General features: G+C 42.7%; 1 protein-coding gene across 1 annotated transcript in view; it reads left to right on the forward strand.

The window, feature by feature from the left end:
* The first annotated feature begins 15,177 nt into the window (after positions 1-15,177).
* Positions 15,178-25,853, forward strand: part of CNR1 (cannabinoid receptor 1) — a 41,940-nt gene continuing 31,264 nt past the window's right edge. The window contains exon 1 of the mRNA XM_077304756.1: positions 15,178-15,806. The gene's annotated coding sequence lies outside the window, so the exon portion shown is untranslated. The remainder of the gene's footprint in view (positions 15,807-25,853) is intronic.

Below are 25,853 nucleotides of genomic sequence, written 5' to 3' on the forward strand. Positions count from 1 at the left end.
AGAATTTGCCATGCTGATTCATTTACTTTGTTTTGCTTTTGAAACAATGGTACAGCCATTTTTAAAACAACAGCTTTTCAAAAGCAAAACAAAATGTAAACTGAATCATCATGGTGAATTCTGTAGGGGGGGGGAACACCCACAATTGGTTTGAACTTCCAATATTCTGATCTTCAGACTAGTGTTTTAATAATTGAGCTATACAACCTATGTTGAAACATGAAGCTGATGAACGGCATATAAAGGTTTCTCTGATTTTTTAAAAAAAGCAATGCAATGCCACATAATTGTTTTTTAAAAGTGAAACAAAAAACAAACAGGAATCCAATTGTACTGAGTTTCCATAATTTTTAAAAAAGAAATTAACAAAATGGGAAGGGAAAGGGCAACCCTTACAAGTATTTCTCAACACATGCATACCCTGCTGCATGATACACATGTCAGGAGGAAGATGGAGCTGGGGCTGGAGCTGGGGGGGAATCCACAAGTAAGGTTTGTCTACCATTCTGACACTAACAGTGAACCCCGATTTTTGTAAAACTTAAGGGAGGGCTTAAAAATGCAAATACTTACACAGTACTTGAGCCTAGACAAGATGAAGGCTTACTAAGATAGCTATCTTGAAGTTGAAGCAGCTTTAAAAATCTCTCCTTACAATTTCAAAAGGCATCACCTGTCTGAAATTTATCAATAATCAAAGATGGGAACACTATGTTGGTGCTGGAGGTGTGGCCTCTTGGGGGAGGTTGAAAATCTAATAGAATTGTTGTGTTTGTGCATTTCCTTCACTTTGGAAGCCAAGAAAGAGGAAGTACCAGGGCAATAGTAATTTAAAAAATGGAGATACAGCAACAGAAAACAAACTGCACTCTGATGGGAGCGAAACCCATGCAGAAGGAAAAAGAAAGCCCAATGCACCTGGAAAGTGAAAGTGAGTTGGCATGTATTGGAGAAAAATACATCCAAGAGGAATGCAAGGTAAAAGCAAAGGAAACCAGGAGCATAAAAAGCCCCAGAGAAGCAGATTTGATTCCCCACTCCTCCACATGAAGCCTGCTGGGTGACCTTGAGCCAGTCATAGTTTTCTCAGAACTCTCTCAGTCCTAACAATCTTGTAATATGATTGCTGTAGGGAGAAGGATTGTAAGTTGCTATGAGGCTTGTTAGAGAACAGCGGGACATAAAACCCAACTTTTCTTCATCTTCTTGTAATCTTCTTGCAAGTAATCTTAACTTGAACCACGATAGTTCCATTTGCTAGTTCAACAGAGACAGGCAAGAGGGAGATGGATATACAGTATTTCTATTTCAAAAGATTATGGTTTTATGCATTGTAAAGAAAAGATGAAGAAAATGTTAAGAATGATCAACTGAAAGTCAATAAACATTTACATTTATACAGAAAAATCAATGTATTAGTGCCTTCTTAGCTGAAGGATTTTTCTTTTCAGTATTGCTGGGTGATCTATATCTCCACATATGAGTTGATGTTGAGATGCAGTCTTGTGCTTCCTTTTGAAAATTATTCACTGCTTTCAAAATTATTTGGATAATTTCCTGACTTTGATGCTTACATACTTTCTGGAAAAGCTTTGTCACCTTATTTTTGTCACTTCTGAATTTGTTTGGCTCATATTTATTTTTAAAGCAATGATTTAAAGGAGAAATACTGTATACAGATTTATGATGAACAGATAATATACATCCATTACAATTCCTGTACTAAATGATGAAAAAAACATGTTAACAAAGAGAAATGCTTCTCAGTCAGCTCATAATGTTCCCTGCTGTTCAACTGGGACTGTGAAGAGTATGCCTTAATGAAAGCAGGTGAGAAGGTGAAAAAAACTAATGAGGGAGTTCTTCTGCATTGAGAGATTGCATAGGCGCTGTACCAACTTCCTTTGTGTTACAAGAATGCACAAATTAGGTCTGAAATGAGCACCTCCAAGGTCATAGAGGCCCACTGTGTGCACCACAGTCCCTTCTCTGCCTCATAACTGGTTCTGCATCTTATGCCACTTCCCCCCTAAAAGTCTTATTTCACTCGTGGCCAAGTGAAAGAGGAGCTAAACCTCTCATACTTCCAAGCAAGAGACTGCTCCAGCTCTGCTAGCTTTCAGCTTGTGCACCTGCTGCTATCATTTGCCCCTCAGATTTAGGATGAAGTGTTAATTGTTACCCAGGCACTGTTCAAGCACTTGATATCAAAGGCTTCTTTCATACCAGAAAGCCAATTAAAGCTGCTGAATGTTGAAAGATAGATTTCTTCCCAATTTCACTATTAGTGCTATGCATAAACAGGAAGGGCGTTTCATGATTTTTTTTTTTACAAATGAACTTTACAAAACATTTTGTGAAAGTGTGAGTCTTGAGGGGGAGGGGTCAAGGAAATCCATTGCCAAAATCACTTTCCCTCATTCTAGTCAAATATAGTAGTCTACTGCAGAGGTCTTAAACTCAGGTATGAGTTGTCGGACCGGACCATGTGTAATGCCAGGTAGACAGTGACCTACACACCTCCTCAGCCCCTAACTACCCCCCCCCTTTGCTCAATAAGTACAAGAACTTTTGCACAGCACAGAGAGCTATTGATTGACAATCAAGGTAAAAGAACCAGAGACTCTTGTGGCTCTAAAGACTAACACATTTCTGAAGCTTTTGATGACCTGGAGTAAGAAGGAATGTATTCTGTTCCTGCAAGTAAGGCAGCCAAAGACAGGTGGCAAGTGGCATCAACCAGGAGAACCCAACAAACCATCCCTTAAAGTAACTTTTATGGTCAACAGCCTCTGGGGAGGGGGGGACAGACAGACACACAATCCCACAGTCCCAAATTCAACAAGCTTGAACCATAAGGGGACCTGTGATGCTCCCCAGCACAAGCAGTTTTTAAGTGCCATCACTTAAATTGACTTTTGCAGTCTTTTATTTCCTGCCAGCTCCACAGCATTATCCAACAACCCAAAGTATTACTCCCAATGTGCAAGTATACACATGCAAATTCAGTGCCTGCCTCAGCCATGTGCAATCATGGTTTTCTGAATGGCTGCTCCAGTCCCTGGCATTCCCCTTGCCCCACCCCGGCTTCCATTCAGACTGTAACATATGGCAGCACTTGCATGCAGAGAACCAGGGGAGTGAGCATGTGTTTTAGCATCACATTTCATGTAATCCTCACTGTGCTGCCAAAGGAGGGAGGCAGGAGAGGAGCCACGCACATTTGAATCAGAGTGACTCCAGCTCACTTGACTTGATGGGCCACCTCTATCCAGTCCTGGTCTTCCGCACATGTAGCACCCCTTACATAAACACCAGGTTGCTCTCTCTCCCAGGTTGCTGCACTCAGTCACTTCATTCACATGCTTACATAAGCAAGCATGTATGGTGAGCTGTCAGCAGCTTTCCACAGGCTCCTGTATCCATAGATGCCTTCCCCTGGTTGCCTGCAATTGGAAAGCTGCTCGATCAGGCTCAGAGAGGTGGTGTCAAAGAGAGTCTGCCTGCCACACATGAATAATCAGCCATCTTTCTTGCAACCCAGGTACTCCGACCAGAGGAGGCGGTGGCAGCAGCAGCAGGCTGTGTGACCTGCCACCTTGGTCAACCATAGCAGGCAGGCTGGCAGGCCTCAAAGGGTTACCTGCAGAAAACTCAGGGCCAAATAAGCCCTCCCCATCCTTTATGGGAACCAACTCTGGGCTGGACAATCTGGCAGGGGGTCCCCATTTGGGGAAGGAAGGGATGTAGTACCCTTCCAATCCATATTCAGCCTGGTTTCCCTCAGTTGCTCACAGGCCAGATAAGAGCCCTAGGTGGGCCTGTTTCAGCCTGTGGGACATATGTTTGACATGTCTGGCCCAGTGTTGTCTTTCGTAGGGATTAGTACTTTTTCTAGATTTCTCTTTGATAGATAATGCCACATTTTGCTACTTTCCCTCACCTAATGCACCAGGAATCTCATGGGGAATTAAGGTTTAGGGATAATACTTCAGCGTCAATATGAAAGCCAGCGAAGCCAAGAATGCTCATCTCCACTTCCAATAGTCAAAACCCAAGTGACAAAACTTAAGACAGACCTTATTTCACAGCCCAAACCTCCCACTGGATGTAGAGGCCCTGATCATCTTGGGCCCTCTATTGCAAGGTGGTTTATTCTGCCTCCCTGATGCACAATTGGCATGGGACTACTCATTCAAATGTACATCCCTTGGAAACAAATGCAAAGCAAATTGGTGGCATGCCAATCTAAAGGCTCACCCAAATGTCATCTACTGGCACTGCATAACTTTCAGCAGATTGCTCTTAACTAGCCACATAATGCCTCAGCTAGTCAGGCATGACTACAACTGAATTAAAGTGCCATGGTGAGGGGCAGTGTAGCACAGTGGGTCAAAACTGGAAACATTAATCCACTCGCCTGTAATCATATTGCTGACTATGACGAGCTATGTGGTGCTATGATGTCATTGTGCTCTATATGAAAACTGATTGGTTGAGATTCTCCTATGAAGGAGCTAAGAAAAGAAATGGATGTAAAGAAATATGCAACTGAACAGTGAGGAATTTTGCAGATGCTTTATCTCCCCAAATGACAACTTTTTTGCACTGAAAATCAAATTTGGGGAACCAATGTCATAATTTTATACCGTTTTCTTTTTAGTGCATATGACCAGAGATGTACAGCTCATAAAGCGAAAAAGAAATTAGGAGAACATAGATATCCATCATCTTTGGGACCTCTTTAAGGACTGGAGATGTCCCGGAGGATTGGAAGAGAGCAAACGTTATTCTGATCTTCAAAAAAGGGAGGAAGGATGACCTGGGAAACTACAGACCAGTGAGTCTGACCTCTATTGTGGGGAAGATAATGGAGCAGATATTAAAGGGAGCGATCTGCAAACATCTGGAGGACAATTTGGTGATCCAAGGAAGTCAGCATGGATTTGTCTCCAACAGGTCCTGTCAGACCAACCTGGTTTCCTTTTTTGACCAAGTAACAGGTTTGCTGGATCGTGGAAATTCGGTTGATGCCGTTTACTTGGATTTTAGTAAGGTTTTTGATAAGGTTCCCTATGATGTTCTGATGGATAAATTGAAGGAGTGCAATCTGGATTTTCAGACAGTTAGGTGGGTAGGGAATTGGTTAGAGAACTGCACTCAAAGAATTGTTGTCAATGGTGTTTCATCAGACTGGAGGGAGGTGAGTAGCGGGGTACCTCAGGGCTCAGTCCGGTACTTTTTAACAGATTTATTAATGATCTAGATAAGGGGGTAGAGGGACTACTCATCAAGTTTGCAGATGACACCAAATTGGGAGGACTGGCAAATACTCCAGAAGATAAAGACAGAGTTCAATGAGATCTGAACACAATGGAAAAATGGGCAAATGAGAACAAGATGCAATTTAATAAAGATAAGTGTAAAGTTCTGCATCTGGGTCAGAAAAATGAAAAGCATGCCTACTGGATGGGGGATAGGCTTCTAGGTAACACTGTGTGTGAACAAGACCTTGGGGTACTTGTGGATTGTAAACTAAACATGATCAGCCAGTGTGATGCAGCGGTAAAAAAGGTGAATACCATTTTGGGCTGTATCAACAGAGGCATCACATCAAAATCACAAATGTCATAGTCCCATTGTATATGGCACTGGTCAGAGCACACCTGGAGTACTGTGTGCAGTTCTGGAGGCCTCACTTCAAGAAGGATGTAGATAAAATTGAAAGGGTACAGAGGAGAGCGACGGGGATGATCTGGGGCCAAGGGACCAAGCCCTATGAAGATAGGTTGAGGGACTTGGGAATGTTCAGCCTGGAGAAAAGGAGGTTGAGAGGGGACATGATAGCCCTCTTTAAGTATTTGAAAGGTTGTCATTTGGAGGAGGGCGGGATGCTGTTCCCTTTGGCTGCAGAGGAAAGGACACGCAGTAATGGGTTTAAACTTCAAGTACAACGATATAGGCTAGATATCAGGAAAAAAAATTTCACAGTCAGAGTAGTTCAGCAGTGGAATAGGCTGCCTAAGGAGGTGGTGAGCTCCCCCTCACTGGCAGTCTTCAAGCAAAGGTTGGATACACACTTTTCTTGGATGCTTTAGGATGCTTTGGGCTGATCCTGTGTAGAGCAGGGGGTTGGACTAGATGGGCTGCATGGCCCCATCCAACTCTATGATTCTATGATTCTATGTATCATAGAACATTTTCTCTGTTAGGCAGCTTGTGACAGACTCTGTTAGGCAGCTTGTGACACACACTCTTGTGTGTCTTCTTGATTTCAGTCAATGCACAACTGAAATTATTAAGAATGGTGGTTAAAATGGCATTCAGGTCCAATTTAAAAGGACAAAGCAGAAAGAGTAGGCAGAATATTGGGGAGATGGGATACCTTCAGGGCACAATTAATGATGGGAAAAAGAGACTTTAATGCTTGCATCAATGGGTTTAATTTGTTTCAGGTCAGTAGCAGCAGAAAGTCATTAACATATGATAGCTATCCTTTCCCATATGATTTTACTGTTTCATTCTTTGTCTTAATAAGCTGAAATCTGCATTCCTCCCCCCCCACACACAAAAAATCACCAACCTAATTGGCACTTCCATGTCAGTGTTAATAGATGAGCAATGGACACAGTCCACTATAGCTCTGCTGAAATGAATGAGATCTAGTGGAAGCAGAACTTTGTGCATCGCATACGTAAACTATATCACTCCTACATGTCCAGTCTAGGAAGAGTTGTTTGACTGTAATTAGAGCAAAAAGCTGTCTCTATCACTGGTTTGGTAATTTTCACATACTTAATACTAATGAATGCAATACTTTCCACAAAAATTATAGTCAAGTAAAAGACAAGAAATGGCATAACAAAACATGTTATAAAAAGTAAACAGCTTTTAAATGGTTGAGCTATTTGTGTAATAAAATTAATTAGCAAGTCAGATCCTGAAGGGCCATTTTTATGGCTAATTCATTTTGTGGACATGCTTTTGAAACAATGAGTGACAGTAAAATTATCTCTAAACAGAACTACTTTGTACTGTGTTGATCTGGTTATTTCATTTGCAGCTGTAGTTAAAGTTATTGCCCAAAATATGCCTCCAAAATACTATGCCAAATTGAAGTGAGAGACAAAGACTTAGAGGCTTACAGACAAAAAACCTGGAGGAACAAACAGGATGGCATCAGTATTCTCAATTTACAGATACAATCCTAAAGCATATTTATGCTACATTGATTCTAAGTACACAGGCTTAGAGCTGCAGCCCCTAAAGCACATTCTCTGCAATAAACAGTATTCTGAAGTTTGTATTTCATGGCATAGAAAGCATGATGCCATTGGACAGATAACTTTTCTTGTGCAAACTCAGTTGAAATGGATGGAAGTTTCACAAAATCATCATTGTGGTGTTATGCAATTCCTGTTCACTTTAGCATGTGCATGTAGAGGGGGCAAATGCCAGAATAAGCAGCTAATGGTTGGTGGTTGTTGTTTTTTCCTGGTAAGGAGCAAACTGACTTTCTTAAACTGTGATAAAAAGAAGTGAAATGCCAAGCTTTTTTGCTTAAATTCTGCTGTGAAGCCTGTAGTAGAGACAAAAATGTAAGAATAAGTACAAATCAATGCAGAAAGTAGATTTCCTAGAATGAATATGTTAAATTACAAAATGTCTCCTTTTCTGTCTGTTGCCATGACAGTTGCAGTATTCAGCCCAGGTACTAAAGCTAACAGTTCATTGTCTAATGAAGCAAAATATCCTTGGCCATTTTCATCAGAGGGGGCCTGAATTCTGGAACTCAATCTCTTCTTAAATTCAACTGAGCTCCTATTTGCTAAGCTCTGGTTTCCACGACACAGTCCCTTTTTATATATAGTAAAATAAATCCTTTTGTAAGTAAACCAGCTCTTTCTCTGTACAGGCATCAAATGAGAGTTTCTCTTAAAGCATCAGTAGCAATGTGAATACTGGTTTTCATTAAGTGTGAAGCCTTAAATGGCTTTAGTCCAAAGTACCTGATGGAATTGAGCCCTGTAACTACCTGCCTGGGTTCTGAGGTCATATTGTGAAACTTTCCAAGGGAACCCTCGTATTCTAAGACTGCCTTGAGTATTTCCTGTCAAACAGAGAGTCAGCATGTAATTTAACCAAGCACGAAAATGAAATAAATATGTTATACCTGTTCAAATAGACAAGGTAGGTGATGACCTATATCCTTTCAGAATATTCACAAAGGTATAGAGCAGCAATGTGCTGTAGTATTACCCCCTATAGCAGCTGCTCAATACAAGAAAGAATCTGTGAGATTATATATTTCTGCAGTTAAAAGCCCTTGTGGTATCACTATTTAAACGTGAGAGATGAGAAACAAGAATTATCTTGCTGTTGGAATCCATCTTCCCAGTTCAGATTAAGGCTTTTTAACAAGCTATGAACATGGAGGAGGGATGAGACACTGAAACAGTGCATGCCCTTGAGCTCTCTCTGTGGGCTGGTTCTGGTATTCACTGAACGTGTTTTACCTTAGGAGAGGAAGAGGTGAACCTGGGTGTACTCGCAAAGCAATGAGAGGCCAATGGGTTTTAAATTAAATTAAAAGCAACAACAAACCTTGCAGGCAATCCACTTTTAAAACAAGAATCAAATAAAAATGACTAGTCCCTTCAGGAAAATAAGAAACATAAAACCAGAGATATCTGTTATAATTTGCTGCAGCGTTAAGTAATGTTCGGGTCCTTTGCACAACAGCCTTTCAGAATTTGAAAACATATGTATACTCTTCTTTGGGCAAAATGAGCTGGCTTCCCCTCTTCAAGGTAATGATGCCATTTCTAAAATAAATATGTTTGTCTTTTCATAATTGAGTCTCCATCATCGGTAAGAAGCTTGAGGATAAGAAACTCTTGCAGAAAGCCATGAACTAATGGACCAGTGGCTCAAACTCAGAACTAAGTCTAGCTCAATTCATTCTCTTTTCCGATGCTCTATTGATGTGTCACTAGCAAGGGTATGCACAGAATGAATAAGTATCATAATTTTAGTACTGTTTTTGTGAACTTCATTTGATGTCCAAAGGACAGCTATTTATCACAAAGGTTAATCTTGAAATAAATTGCCTTCAATATTATATACCCTGCTCCACTAGATGGAATTCAGGGCACTGTCAATTAAGCAATGTCTCTGCCTTGGTTTGTCCTTTCCTCAAATTTCACATGACAATTATATTGGAATGTACAGTGAAACAGCAATTGCTATATGAAGGATATGATCTATTGAATTCAGCCCAGGTCCTTTGTGGGTAATGGTCTTAGTTACCTCCAGAAATTAGTCACCTCCAATGGTGCAATCCTGTGTGCATTTATAAGAGAGCAAATTCCGTTGAGCATGAAAACATGCTAATTATGCATCCCATTATAATATCCAACCTGTGTCTAAAGTTAAGTCCCACTGCTTTCAACAGAATGTGTGGCCTGATCCTACAGACCTCAAAAGTATTGTAGTGTTCAGTGGGGATTTCTACCATGTAAGTGGGTATAAGACTGGCAAAATTAGTGGTGATTAACATTATCTGGATCAGGGCCAAATGATCATTAGTGTTTGTTCAAGCCAACCATCTGAGTTAAATGCTTAGTGATTTTTTACATCCTGAAGTCTGCATAAATGCTATTTACTGGATTACTATTACAAATGCATGTATTTAGTAATGTGTCATATTCTTGGTGTGAAAAATTCCCTTACATAAATGGGATAAATCAAATTTGTTTGTACAACAATCTCATGGAGGTAGGTATTTTTTCATCTTACAGTATACTTATTTCATTCATACCCCACCTTTCTTCCAGATGGGCTCCCAAAGTGACTTATATTGTCTTCCTCCATTTTATCTTCACAAGAACCCTGTAAGGTAGGTTACACAGAGAGTATAACTGGCCCAAGGTCACTCAAATAAGCTTCCATGGCAGAGTGGGGATTTGAACCTGTGTCTTCCAGATCCTAGTCTGACACTCTAACCAGTACAGCATGTTGGAAAACTGAGGAAAAAGTAATTCACCAAACATCAGTGAGTCCATGGCCAAGCTGAAACCAAGAACCACTTTCAATCTTCAGGGCAACATATTTATTTCATACTAGATTGAAAGCCCATTTTAATCAGGAATAAAATGGGCGCTAGGAAGGTGATGGTGGCTGCATGTGTTTGCGGCGGGTGGCGGCGTACCCGAGGACGTGGATGGGGCTGGCTGAAAGCCTCCCCCGTCGGCTGGCGGCACGGCCAGGCCTCCCCCAGCGGGGGTCTTACCTGCGAGTCGAGGAGCGAGTCGAGGGTCTCTGTGTTATAGGGTTGTCTCGACTGTTGGGGCTGCTGGGGCTGCGGCGCCAGGCGGTCCCGGCAGAGGCACTGGCAGGGCGGTGACGAGGACAAAAGCGGGTGGGTCGGGCGCTGCTTGTGTGGCAGCGGGCAGCAGGCGGTAGAGCCTGGGCGGGGCCGCAGGGAGGGCAAAGCTGTTGGCGCCACCGCCGCGGCTGGCATCAGGGCCACTGGGGTAGGGGAAAGCGGCGGCGGGTGGCCGGCGGCCGAGTGTGTCGGCGGATGAAAAGAAGCCGGTTGGGACGGCGGCAAAGTGGGCTGCTGGTGGCCATAGGTGGCGGCGGATCCTCCGGGGTGCGCTGGCATGAGTTCGGTGGCGGTCTCATCGGGGGCCAAGGCGCGTCGGGCATTGGCGAGGCAGGCCGCTGGCGACAGGAGGCGGCGGCAGGTCCTGCTGGAGATGCGTCCACCTTGGCAGCAAGTGGGGAAATGGCGGTTCTGGGCAGCCAATCCAGGGCGGGCCAAGTGGCCAATAGGGAGGCGAGCTACTCGCGCCTCCCAATTGGCCACTTGGCCCTCGAGTGGCACTCGGAGGGGCCCAATCAGGAGCTGCTCTGCGGCTCCTGATTGGACCCCTCTGAGTTTTTATCCCAGACGGGTTTCGCCCTAACTCCTCCCCACCACCCCTTATGATTTTATTTAGTCTGCGGCGCCCGTGGCGCCACGGGACGTTTAAAGACTAGCCTGAAAGCCCACTGCATCCAGGAATGCAATGGGCTCTAGCGGAGGGCCGTGACCGAGGGGGCTACTTCCAGCCTACCCGGAGTCCTGTTGTGCAGCTGGGGCAAGGTGTCAGGAGGCTGGCTGGCTGGCCTGCAGCACTAGAGCAGTGTGTCATGCTGGCAGCTGGGGCGAGGACAAGGCTGCTGGGTGCCATGACGTGCAGGGGCCGTCTGTTGCCCTGGTGAAGGCTGGGGCGATGTCTGCAGAGGTGGCTGGGCCACTGTGGCTGCTGGCATGCGTGGCGGGCCAACAGGTAAGGTAGGGAAGCAGAGGAGTGCTGTCTTTGCCAGCCAGTCAGTGCCTGGCTGCAAGACTTGGTACAAGGCTTGGCACAGTCTGGACGCCGAACATATCCCCGGACAGCACTCCACCCACAGGGGCTTTTTGTAAATATTAATCCGAACAAATGGTAAGGATGAGAACTGAATATCACTTAAGGGACCACTTCTCTGCCTATGTTCCCTGAAGAGCATTGCACTCTGTCTATTCCAACAGGTTGGTAGTCTCTGGCCCCAAGGAAATAAGTTTAGCCTCAACCAGGGCCAAGGTGTTCTCAGGCTGGGTCCCCAACTGATGGAATGAGCTCCTGGAGGAGATCAGGGACCTATCAGAGCTGACTCAGCAGGGCCTGCAAAACAAAGCTTTTCGTCCAAGTTGTTGGTTGGAGCCAGTGGTCCTGTAACATCAATTGGAGCCTCCCCCAAATAACCCCCAAGGAGAACTATTTTTGACTATTTATGTTGGATAAAAATTGCATGGTGGCACTGAGATGTTGATAGTTTTAATTTTATGTTTTATTAAGATGTTCATTGCCCTGAGCCATTAGGCAGGGTGGTATATAAATTAAACAAGTTATTATGTTCTGTATTATTTTAAAATAGTATATGCCATCTTTCCAGAGACCTAAACAAGGCAGTTTATAAACTAAAAACACAATACATTAAAAAAAATTAAGCAAGCCATAAAATCAAGTCAAGAGTTTGCAAGGGATGTAAAATTATATAAGATCTATACTAAACAGCCTAACCAATATCCTAGCAGGCTAGAAAGCTACCACCAAAAAAAAAACTTTAACGACTCAGAGGAAATCCTTCCATAAACAAGAAATATTTTGGCCTGGTACCTACAGGACCACAAAGTAACATGCCAGATAAGATTCAAAAGAGAGGAGCTGGGTTTTTATACACTGCTTTTCACTACCTGAATGATTCTCAGATCAACTTACAATTGCCTTCTCTTCCTCTCCCCACAACAGGCACCCTGCGAGGTAGATGAGGCTGAGAGAACTCAGAACACCACTATCAGGACTGGTATGAGCCCAAGTTCACCCAGTTGATGGAGAAGCGGGGAATCAAACCCAGCTTGCCAGATTAGAAGCTGCCACTCTTAACCACTACACCAAGCTGGCTCTGTTTCTGGCTGCCATCTACGTCACCTTTGTAGGTGAAGGCAGAGAGCAGGGGTTGGGAAGAGAGTGAAATCTGGTAACATTTGTTCCCTCTTTCCCATGGTCTTACCTTATCGGGCAGCAACAAGTCCTTGGGAGGGCCCCTCTTCCGCACCGCACATGTATCCGGGGGTCGCCTCAAGTTCTTGTATAATTCTATTTTATATCTGCAATACACCACCTGCCACAGGTGGTAGTTCATTGATAATTTAATCTCATCCTTTGCTTGAAGAGTGCTACACTACAGTACACATTATTCTGCCCTCCTCACAAGTCCTGAGAGGTAGCCTCAATCCATCCAATTAAGATTCACAGTTTAACCCAAGTCTTGCCAGGCCAGGTATGAGAAGTCCATGTACTCCACTATACTGGCTGCCGGTGATGAGGTTGCTGAACTGGAATAATCTATAATTTACTGAATCACTGTGTAATGTTACTATGGTTAAGCAACAGTAAGTGTAAGAAAAGGACCATGCTATTTGTAATATTTCATTTCTTATGCCTCACCCTTCCTTCTGAAAGCTCAGTGTGGTTTCTGTTTAGATAGTAATTCGGGTCTTCTGCACCTATTGAACCAGGTTCCTTCCCACCTACTTATTTTCAGCAGTTTGACAGCACTGAGTCCATGTAGCATAGTGGCTAAGTGGGCCCTAAATTCAGAAGTCCCTAGTCTGAAGGCTGACTGTAACATAATATCAAGGTGATTTTAAGAAAGCCATATGCACCAACATGAAACAATGTGAAGTGCTTCATGTACTACAAAAGCATTCTACAAATGCTAAGCTTTGTGGTACACTCTCAGACCGGTCACAAAGTCGGATAAGGGGTTGGGGAGAACTTGCTGTTGTGAAAGTGAATATACAGCACTAATTAGAAAACCCAGAAAACAAAACCCGCTCCGCTTCCACATCATAGGCTGTACACAGCTTTGTTCCCGATCAATGTAGAGCCCAGGGACGGGAAGATAAGTGCACAAGGAAAGAGGCCTGGCGGCATTGTGACCGGCTTTCATTAGCATCTCTCCCGCCCCCCTCATTCCACCTGCTGGTGCAACAGCCTGCCTCGTGCCCTTCGCTGGCCTCCTGATATCCTTCGGTGCTCTGCCGCACTTCTAGGAGGGGAGGGGAAACCCCCAGCAGCAACAAGGGGGGGGGCGGTGAGGCAACTATCTGGGCCCTGGCCTTGCTACTGGCCGGAGAGTCATAACATCCATTAAGCTCTACTACTAGGCTGCGCCAAAGAGCCTCTTGTGGCGCAGAGTGGTAAGGCAGCTGCCTGAAAGCTTTGCTCATGAGGTTGGGAGTTCAATCCCAGCAGCCGGCTCAAGGTTGACTCAGCCTTCCATCCTTCCGAGGTCGGTAAAATGAGTACCCAGCTTGCTGGGGGGTAAACGGTAATGACTGGGGAAGGCACTGGCAAACCACCCCGTATTGAGTCTGCCATGAAAACGCTAGAGGGCGTCACCCCAAGGGTCAGACATGACCCGGTGCTTGCACAGGGGATACCTTTACCTTTACCTTTACTAGGCTGCGCCAGAGACGGGCGGAAAACACCGCGTGGGGCGTGAGACGGCGGCTAAGCTTGCCGCGGGAAAATGTCGCCACGAGTGGCCGGACAAGAGCGGGAAAGTGCAGCCGGGCCCCAGAGAGTTGGGTCATCCCGCGCCAGTCCGGGAGGAGAAACAAAATAGCGGCAATTCCAGGGAGAAAGCCGCCCAGACAAGGGTAGCAATAACAATGATTAATAATTTAAAGCTCCTAACGAGATGAATGGGGGGGGGGGGAGAGACACGCAGCTTTGAGAAATCGGGATGTCAGGGGAAGGGAAGATACGTTGCTAGGCTGCTGATTGCAAGCAGATATGGGGAGGGGCTGAGAGCTCGTCCAGGACACGGGGAGCCTCAGGTTGCTTTCCAAAAGAGAAGCGAAGCACAACCGCACCAACATCCCTTCGGCGCAATGCCCCAAGGCAAATATTCCAGTCCATCCGGCGCGACTCCACTCCGTTCCCCAGTGGCTGCAGCCTGGCTCGAGCCGGGAGTATTCCCCCTCCTAAACGCGCCTGTATGGAAGGGCGGGATGTCTCGCTCCCCAACGCACAAATATCTCAGTCCCTACAGCACTCACTGGCGCCTCTTCTCTAAGCTCATCTGCCGCCCTCCCCATCACTCTCTCGCTCTCCAACAACACAAACGCGCACACACGACGCACGCACTTGCTCCAGCCATCAACTGCAGTGCACCGGTTTCTTCGCGGCACATTTTGTACCCTTAAAAAAAAAAAACACACAGCCTCCAAAGTGCGAGCGCGTGCACAACGCGCGCCTTGTCCCCCAAGGTGATATCTGCAGCCCAAGGCACGCGTGGTCCCTCTCTCCACCCACACGGATGACGGCTGGGCCGCTCTCCTTTCCTTACCCCGCAGGACCATAGTAACATGTACACAAAGCCACCCCTTGCTTGACCTTTCCGTGCCCTACTCAGCCCCACCGCCTCTTCCATGATGGGCCATTCTCTCCTGTGCAAAGGGCTCGTGTGCGGCGTCCTCCTCCCCCCCTCCCCGGGCACCCAGCGGGAGCGCATCCCTCCTCGTCCCACCCCCTTGTGCGCGTGAAGTTTGGCGCTCTTCTCCCTCCCTCCCGCTGCGCTAGTTACTGTTGCCGCGTTTCTGTCGCTGCCAGGCACAGGACAAAGGCACATTAACACGTGATGGCAACTGAGCTTCATAAATGGGACCGGGGGGGAAAGAAGGGCTGTGCAATGAGGCAGGCTGTTAAGAACGGGAGACGCTGGGCAAGCAGCAACAGTAGTAGGAGCAGCCGCGGAGGAAGACGCAAAGGACTGAGTGTGGGGAAGGGCGGTGGGCGCAGCTGCTTCTCCTCCTCTCCACAGGCCGACAAGAGCCGAAGGGAAGCACATGGCGAGGAGCTCGACTGACGGCACAGGTCGGCGCACGCCTTAACCGACTGACAGAAAAGTGACCGACCCTCTATCTTCTGCCTGCCTGCTACCTTCGCTCCGCGGCTGCAAGCAGCAGCAGCGCCGCCCTCTTCGCCCACCCCCCGCACGCTTGCCTCCTCCTCCCCTCAGTGCCGCCTGGCGGAGAGGCTCACTGGCTCCCCACTGGGTGTTAGCCTCCGAGTGGCGCCTCTCGCAAGTCAGGTGGGAGGCGCCGGCGAAGAGAGCACGAGGCGCGCAAAGCTAGCCGAGAAGCCCGGCGCTCGCCTCTCCTGCGCTGAGGACTCGCCGGGGACGGGGCCATGTGAATGTCGAGAAAGGTAAAGGAGGGTCGCGCTGGGGTGGCGTCCTTCGAGCTCTTCTGTGGGCCGCCAGTCGGCGAGCGCTTGGCCAGGTCCCGCGCTTAGCGTTTGTGTGTCCCATCGCTTTCCTTCCGGGGACGCAGAGCCCTGAAACTGGTCCTTTATAGTTGTGATGCGAGCGCCTTTTAATCACAGCCTAAAGGGGATAGTCCGTACTCTTCTCAGCGCGCACAGAAACTTGAGAGTCCAGCTAACATATTACTGAATGAGCGAAAATCTAGCTGATGTCATTGTATCTGGGTTGGAGGCTGAGATTCAGGTCACAAACCTACTAATCAATGGAAGTTACTTCCAGCAAGTAATGCGGTTGCCTTGTCAATTGATGCACGATCTATTCCCCTTAAGTGGACGGATTTTTATAATCCCTTCCTTTAAGAGCTCTTAGATAGTTTATGGGTCTGTCAGTACTGTGTGCTTATGTGTCTGCGTCACTATGTGAGTGAGTTAGGAAATGTGTGAGTGTGTTTATGTGCATTCTCCCAATCACCATGCCTTCTGTACTGTTGAATCTTTGGGGAAGCACCCACAAACAATTCAGGTATGGTGTGCATGTACATACTCCATATTTTAAAACTGGGTAGTTCAATTGTATAGAATCAATGCACGTGTCCTTCTAATGGTTGTCTGCTGCTGATATCCAGATCGATACACTGGACCTTTTGTGAAACCTCACAGCGCCTGATGAACCAGGAAAGTTTATTTGCAACAGCAACATCTATATCTCCATGCTGAGGTCCTTTGTTAAGAGAAATGTATGACCTGGCTTAAATTGTGCAGGGACATAAATAGGAAGGAGACTACTCCAGTGGACAGTCACTAATGATTATAAGGAGAGCCCTTTGTGGACCATGAGACTTTAGCCTAGACTTCTGGTGCACTTCACCCATTTGAAATTAAAACAGCAAAACTATTTATCTTTTTGATGATGGCTTGCATGGCTTCATCATGTCTGTTTGATATTAGTATGCTTGGATGAGCACCATTGCTGGTTGCTATCTGCTAAAACAAACCATCAGCAAAGACAAGGAATTTTGAAAAGATAACATTTGCAGGTGCTGGTATATTCTTCACCTACATGGCAAATTATATAGGATTCCTATTCCTTTATTGTGACAAAATGTCATTGGCTTTCAGCCAGAGAGAGCAAGGCATTGTAACTGAGTAGATGTAATTAACAAGGCTGGGCACATGGAAAATTTATTTCATTGCTGCTGTTAATGGATATGTAGAAAGGGGGACTATATAAGATCTGACAAGCTTTGTTAGGTACTAAAGACTGGTAGTTTTGTGGTTAATATATATGCATCCATTCTTCTCCGTGCAGAAGCTCTCTGAGCAGTCAACCTTCTAGATTCCCATAGGATGTTGCCTGACATGGAAGGTTTCATCTTTAATCCTAACCCTTTGGTGATTAATAATGGAAGACATTCCTATTGATTTTTCTTGAATCATCCCCATCCCCTGCCAAAGTCTCAACAGCTAAGATTTTAAACAGAAGAAAATAACCACCATATGTGGTTGTACACTGGTTATTTTCGAGGCAGAAAAGCCCATTGAGTTATCAGAAGGGGGGAAACCCAGCAACCATGATTATCAAACATATATTCTAAATATATTTCAAAGGCCTTTTGTTTTAACACTCATCTGACATTCAAGCAGTGATCAAACCTTAGTGTTAAGCAGTATCAGATATTTTGTAAACAAACACTTCTGGGAGAGGGTTTCTTTCAAAGAAACAATGAAAATCTTCCAGGGTGTGAGGTATGCATAAATACTTGGATGAAACAATGCTCCCTGACACCACTTTAATGGTACAAATTAGATCAAAATTGTCCAGTGATGTTGGAATGTCCTCGTCCTTCTATGAACACCACTAGGAGTACTAGTGTAATGAAAAAAATACTACATGATCAAGTTATTATGGTTTAATTGTCTATTGTGTAGATATTCCAAACTATCTAAGAAAACATTTGACAATGCGTGGAATATGGAAAAATCTTTTGTTTGAAATTAGCTGTATATATGTTCAGAAATAATTGTATAAAGTTTTCATTTGTGAGATTTTAAATTAACTTTTGAAAAGGATGTAGTGTCTTACTTACTCGTCTTGTATGTTCTTCAATGTTATTGTTCTCTGCCTGAAGGAACATCTGTGTATATATTGCTATTGTTGTCTGGCCTAAAAAATGACCAGAATAGCATTTTTGACATTTAATAGCACTGAAGTAACAAGATTGTTAACATTGTAACAATTAGTTGTGCATAATTCATTGTTTTGCACAAACTACACATACACTGTCTGTTCAGGAAACAAACAAACAATAAACCCTTGTGGTGGTTTACGTTATGCAGCAAGTGTGAATTAAGTTCAGGAGAAACAGCATGAACAGCTCATTAATTTAAAGCCAAATACTTTAAAATTGCATTAATTTGAGATTAGCTTTGTAACAAAAATTAAAATGGGATTATCATTTAAAATACATTGGATTGAGATGTAGAACAATTTGAATAGTTATCCCTTAATTAACAAAACCAATAATTGCACTTCAAAGCTTTTAAACATTAAAAAGAAGGTGGGAGTTGGCCAGGTATAGACTCTCACCTCTCCTCTGATTAATGTATAATCAACATTCAGTTAACACTTCAGATGTATCAGAAAGTAATGGGAAAACATCCAAGTTGGAAAGGCTCCAGGATTTGTAAAGAAGAATATGTTATCTTTGATCTTCTGAGTTGTTGTTCTTTGGATAATTACATTGGTCCAGTAGCATAAAAGACATCTTTAGGAGTTGTAAAGCATGGCATATCCAAGTCAAAGTCTGCCTTTCTGTTTCTGAATTCAGTTTTAAGCCAATTAAATTTTAATTATAATATTGCTTTTGATTTTTCCTTAGGTGTATATTCTTGATGTAGCTTTGATCTAAAACCCTAACAGACTGAGATAAAACTGAAGATTTCCACAGTGCTTGCATCCTGAAACTTTGAATACTAGTCTGTATTTTATTTTTCAGAGAAACTTGGTAAAGAGAACAGATTCTAAAATAATCAGAAATCATAGATAGGCTACATACATTTAATTCTGCCAGAAAATTCTTTATTCTCCTATTTTCTGACTGTACAGGTTTACTTCATTCACTTACTGCCATACACTTCACTAATTTCTTATGGAGGAAAATGTAAAAGATTCATGTCTTTTCCAAAGGAACAGATTCTATAAATTTTTTCTAGCAAATCAATCCAAATTCAAAGCATCTGCAAATGCATTTTTCTCTTGCTAGGTCTGAGATTCCCACTTCCATTTTTGTTGTTCCTTGCTTTATTAATTTGGGAAATAAGCCCCTTCCAGCGTTTGGTATTCTTCTCCAATATTTTGGAGTTTCTGTACACAACAAAATAATCAACTATTCATCCAATGTGATAACTTGGATGCTTCCCCCATTTCTAGTTAACACATATTTTGAACTGCCAAATACTGCAAGCAACCCTAACACTGGGATCTGGCCAGGATCAAAGCAACTGTACAGATGGACACAGAAGGCAGAGAGAAATAGACCCTTTTAATCATAACAAGACTGCTCTTGTTTCCCTATCTGTAGTGGACTCCATGCCAGGTCCTTGTACTTGCAAATGTGCCAGAGCAGACCAAGAATGGCATCATGTTGTCAGTATGAAGATAAGATGTATATGAAATTTACCCTGTTTTCTTCCTATACTGCTGGCCAGTATTTGTTGCCAAACATGCATTTAGCATTGTAATTGTAAACGTTCACATATAGGTTTGTTTCTCAAAACATCCATCTAATCAGAATAGATAAAGTGAGATGACCGATTGCATTAGTTCAACAGATTATTGCATCTGTTTCTATGAAATTATTCTAACTTCTAAAGTCTATATCTGAATTAGTTTTCCCCCAACTAAGTTTCCTTTTTTTTTGCATCACCAATGAATCCAGATAGAAATAGTCAGCAGGGCTGTATTTTTACTTTAGGTGGGTTAAACGTGGCCTTTATTGTGTTTATTTCTCAAATGTCACTAGAACCCAACCATATGATGCCATATTGACCAATGTTTCTAAATACAGTAGAAACAAGGATCTTAATAGAGAGAAATGTATGCTGGTTATGGAACTTCATCAGGTATGGTTTATTGTGTTATAACGATCCAGGTGAGAGAGAAAAACTGCACCCACCTAAATTCCCCTTTCCAGAACCCTGTTCTAGGGTGGTCTGGTCATTCAACATAATGGTAATAAACAAATTACAGTTTTTCTACTATATAATTCAGTATATTGATTGAGCATGCTAAGTGGTTTGAGAGCAAAAAGGCACCTACTGAAGACATAGCATTTTGATTTCAGTATTTGCATGACCCAGCAATAACCTTCTCTCCAGCAATCATGCTTTTATTCTGATTGAATTAGTCATGTTTACTAGAAAGATATGAGTAGATCATGCTGATTAAGAAACACTGTAAAAATCTGTTTTTGCCCAGATGGAGTAAATTTTCACACCTGCATTTTAGGAAAGCTTGCAAAATTTATCTCTCCTTGATGACTATGTGAAATTTGCATGCTATAGAAAGGAATCATCATTTTTAGCCAAGCCTGCCTGTTTTTAATTTAGTGTGCTAATGGGATAGATTTGCTATACCCTGCATACCATATCCTAAGAAGAAACTAAATATATTACGCAATCTCACTGGAGCTCCTCCAGCCCAGTCCCTCTTATATACCCGGTTCAGCAAATGTGTACATCAGTTTCACATACAACAGGTATTTCACATGACATATCTTTTGTATCTTTATAGTTTATTAAATATATTAAATATTAGTTAGCTTGATTATCAACACTTTGGTATCAAGAATTTTGATTTGCTGATACTTACAGCTAATACATTTTCTAACTTGTCCTCATTGTAGAAAAAAAACCTTAAATAATTGCCATTAATATTTCATAGATGGATACAGATATGCATCACTTCCAAGGAATATGGCATAATATTTAAAAATGCTAAAAGCTATCCTTTTCTCCAGTTATTTATTTTCCTTAGGGCATTTATCTGAATATCTTTTAAACTTGAATTCAGTTCAGAAAAATGAGATAAACATCTCAAAGAAGGTCCCTCTCTTATGATTATGATAGAAAATGTCAGATTTAGTTTTTAAAAACCTTTGTTTAAAAACACAAAAACCTAGGACTTTATTAAATATGACAATGCATCAGATTTTCTGTTGACGTATCCTTAAAAACTCAGGTGGAAAGAATAGTAACAATTGTACTCATTACATCCTCTGCTTTAAAAGAAATAGGCCAGCAGCTGCAGGTTTTTGGACCAAATCTAGCACCTTGAGGTACCATATAGCTTTTCCACTTTAATGCATGCTGAATAATGCACTTTCAATCCACTTTCCCATCCACTTTAGCAATAGTTTTCAAGTGTATTTTCTCACATCACACAGTAAAATCCAGCTGCAAAGTGCAAAGAAACAAATGAAGTGTGGAGATTGTGGCCCCTCTGGCAATACATTGCTTAAGGAACACAATTTTAGATGCTGGACAGCTACTTTTCACAGAGTACCTCTCCAGAAAAGCTGCTAAACAGAATACTATTCTATAGTTGTATAACTTTTAAACTTTAGATTTTATTTTATCCTTCCCATATCTCTTTTAATTTAACACAATTGCTCAGACCCCACCCCCCCAAACACACGCAGTATCAATAATTTCCCTAGGTATGTGGCTACCCTCTTTAAAATTAAATCTCTATTTTTTTCCAGCTTAAGTCTATCACACAACTTTCTACTTTTCCATCATTAAATCCTGCTTATCTGTCTTTATACTTTTGGTTCTTCAATGGAAACTTTTTGCATGGATAATACCAAAGTTGTGCTCTATCCTAAATTTCTGGAAAAATCAATAATAATCATAACAGTTTTGCTGTTGGCTGATACTAACAGATAAACTATTTATAAATAAAATGTTAGAAATAAAAATAAATTTCATCCAGTCCTTTTAACTTTCATTTTGATTTAGTAAAAAAAGAAATGTCTAGGCAGAGGAGCTTTCCACCTATAGTTTTAAAACACAGATATCGGTCTAGCTGATGTTCATGGCTCCTAAAATAATTTCATTTCCTTTAGGAAACCTCTCTCTTGTCCATAACCATCCTCACTTAAGATTTTCCCTTCGCACATCTACCACAGCTGTAGGTTCATAAACCCATTAATCACTTTTTCATCACCATTTCTTTAGTCATTTAGGATTTCATTTCCCCTGTCTGATGAAATCCTTATATATATTTCCATCATTATTGTTGAACTTATCTTAAAGAATATATATATTATGGCTTCTATAAACCTCTAGCTCTTTAATCTGTAGCAAGTTGCATAATATATATATATATATATATATATATATATAGCTTTCCATCTTTATTAGGTATATCTATGTCTTTTTATATTATTTTTTCAGTATATCTGTTAATTTTTTAACAGTTGCCAAAATATTATAATCCATTTGTGCCTTTCAGATACGGTACATCTAATTAAGTAAATAAGGAGGCATATTCTAAAAAAAGAGTAAAATACTCTCTGGAGTATCAAGTTAAAAATGCCCATCAAAAAGTTTTATATGTACTTGCTTTAAGTGATTCCAGGGATCTTGACCATCTCTTATCCCAGCACTATAACAGCTGGACTAAACTATCTACCAAGCTGAGAATTGAGTTTCTGTACTGGCAATTCTCACTAACTATTCAGCAACATTTAGAAAAATCTTTCTTAAACTTAATGTTTCTACCTCCTTCTTTATCTCTCATTTTCATGTTACTAGCCTGGGCAGGATCATCAAAACCATGGAATAGAACACTTGGCAGACTCAGATTCCTAACATTCATTGATATCCCCAGTTGATTTTGTGCTAGGGAGCAGTGCTTGCACTCTAACCATCTCTGAGGGGCAGTGATTCTATGATCAGAACATATATGAAGAGATTAAAAGAGGAGCATTGTCACAGGAGTGTGCTAACTGGGCTGAAGAATGAAACTTTTTAAAACATTTAAAACATTTGCAAAGAACAGAAAGATCTATCCAGAAAATGTACAGGTTCTACATGTGCTCATGGTTACATTAAACAAAATCCATTTCTTTTTGTTACTGAAATGCTGAGTGTTTGATTTTTGCACAAAGTTTATGTGATGGATGTTGACAGGATCTTGTGATCAATGAAGGCTACCACTGACTCTCTGAAGCCATTTCCATCCTGGCTGATGAAATCGTGTAAGGACCATATTAATGAATCCTTGATGTCCATAAATCAGTCACTGACTGAGGAAGCATTTCCACTAAAAGGCAGTCATCTGTATACCAATTATAAAACATGGCTACAGAAAAAAGACCAATTATCACCTGGTCTCTGATCTGCCCTTTGCGAGTAAGGTGACAGAGAGCAATAGCAAAAGTACTTCAGGCCTTTCTGGATGACTTGTCTGCTCTTGACCCTTTTAAATCTGGTTTTCTGATATATGGGATGGAGACAGCAATGGTAGCCTTAGTTTAGGATCTCCATCTGATTGGAGACAAACCTATTAACTACTTCACAGCGCCATGCTTCATCATTCCTACTGAATTTATCAGCACTCTTTGGTATTGTGGGCCGTACCATTTTGTTGAGACATTTAAAGATAGAAGTAGGGATTAAGGGATGTGCTTTGGGTTGAACATTTGAAGCTGCCCTATACTGAATCAGACCCTTGATCCATCAGTATTCAGTATTGTCTAGTCAGATGATCAATAGCTTTTCAGAATCTCATACAGAATGGACTTCCATGCCATTATTACTTGATCCTTTAAAAAAAAAAGGAGATGTCAGGGATTGAACCTGGGATCTTCTGCATGCCAAGGAGATGTTCTAATATTGAGCCATGGCCCCTGCCATGGTTGAAATAGTTCTGTATGGATCAGATTCAAAAGGTTGGTGTTGCAGTCAAATTGTCATCAGTGTGGGATTTATCTTTGACATACCAAGGCTATTCAATCTTCAGCTAAAGCCCTTGGGAGAAATCATTCATGGTTTGGAGTTGGCAGTCATCAATATGGCTGATGACAACCATCTCTGTATTTCTTCAACATATTGCTTGTTGATGCAGTAGAAATCTTGAGCCACTGCCTGACTGCTGTGGTTAAGTGGAAAGAGTGAACAAGTCGAAAGTGAAGACAGAGGTAACATTAGTCGAGAAGACTGATGTCTTGAAGTATATTATGCTTGAGTCACTTAATGGGATTCAGTTGACCTTTGCTGACTTGGTTAAGCTGTTATACTGATTCCAGCATTGTTAGTGAAGAAATGAATTAATGTAGCTGCAAAAAATTTAGACAAAGTATGAATATTGCACCCATTCTGCATTTATTGTATTTGTGACCTATTACTCACTGTGTTCAGCTCAGAGTACTAGTTATCACATGCAAACCTCTTCATGACTTTGGGCTTTTGTATCTATCTGCAGGGCTACCTCTCCTCATCTGAACAAAGCCTTCTGAAAGTGTTGTTTTTAATTTATTTAATCCCAACTCTATTGTATTGTTTATAGGATGTGTCATGTTATTTGTTTGCATTAAGAATATAAGAAGAGTCCTACTGGATCAGACCAATAGTCCATCTCGTTCAGCATCCTGTCTCACACATTGATCTTCCTCCTGGCTCTGGGATTCAGAGGATTAGTGCATCTGAATGTAGAGTTTCCCTTCAATCACATAGGTAGTAGCCATTGATAGGCTTATCCACTGTGAATCTATCTTGTTTTATACTGTGTAATCTACCTTGAGTCCTAGTAAGAAAGGAGAGCTGTAAATAAAGTAAATTGTGGAAATTTATTCACTTAGATTGTTATTTCACATTTTTCTCTCCAATGAGGAACTAAAATGGCTTACAACATCATTCTCATCTCCTCTATTTTTATCATCAGAGCTTGAGTGCTGTTTGGAATACTTTGTGGTTTATTCAGTATATATAAGCATATGGAGATTTGAGGCCTACCAGTCATTTGTATCACCTTCCAGGCTACTTAAATCTAGGTAATTAAAGCCTCCTTGAGGAATGGGGCGATTGCCCTAGCCTTGAAACAGGCTGTGATGTCCACTATTAAAGAAGCCAACCCTGTACCCAGGAGATTTCTGTAACACTCAAGCAGACATGTTTCCTTTTTAGAGCAAAGTAATATGAATGGGTGGTGACTGGTTTCAGTGCTGGTGATGAGATTGAAACAATGTTAGTTGCCATGATGAATTACCTGCACCAGGTAGTGGATTGGGTGTGTGTGGGGGAACTCTGTTGATTCTCCTAGACCAGTGGTCCGCAACCTTTTTAAGGCTGCGGACCGGCGGCGGTGGGGAGGGCAATCGCCCGGGCCACGCATGGCGCGCATGCGCGGCACTCATAAGCATGTGTGCATGCGTGGGAGTGTCACACATGCGCGTTTGCAGCTGCACATGGCGCAAAGGTGCATGCGCGACCTGGCCATGCATGCATATTGCATATGCGTGGCCCTGCTTCCCTCCCCCCCCACAAAAAGAAACTTGCTGGTCCGCAAGCAAATCGGCCACTTTTGCAGCCGATTTGCTTGTGGCCTGGGAAGTTTCTTACTGGGGGGGGGGGGAGAGGGAGCCGTGGCCCGGTGCCAGGACCTTCGGGGCCCGGCACCGGGCCATGGCCCGGTGGTGGGGGACCACCATCTAGACCACTCAGCAGTGTTCAGTGCCATCAACCATGGTATCCTTCTGGATCACCTTTCTAGGCTAGGACTGGAAGGCACTGCTTTACGGTGGTCTTGATCCTATTTGGAGGGTAAGGTTCAGAAAGGATTGATGAGGGGCCGCTGCTCCTTTGACCTGTGGGGTCCCAGAGGACTCCATCCCATCCCCTGTGAGGTCACCTGGAGATCTGGACGGGGTTTTCACCAATATGTGGGTGACTGTTAGCTCTATCGGACTGGAACGTGTTTGAATAAGC

The sequence above is a fragment of the Paroedura picta genome, chromosome 1, assembly GCF_049243985.1.
Source record: "Paroedura picta isolate Pp20150507F chromosome 1, Ppicta_v3.0, whole genome shotgun sequence".
Taxonomy (NCBI): domain Eukaryota; kingdom Metazoa; phylum Chordata; class Lepidosauria; order Squamata; family Gekkonidae; genus Paroedura; species Paroedura picta.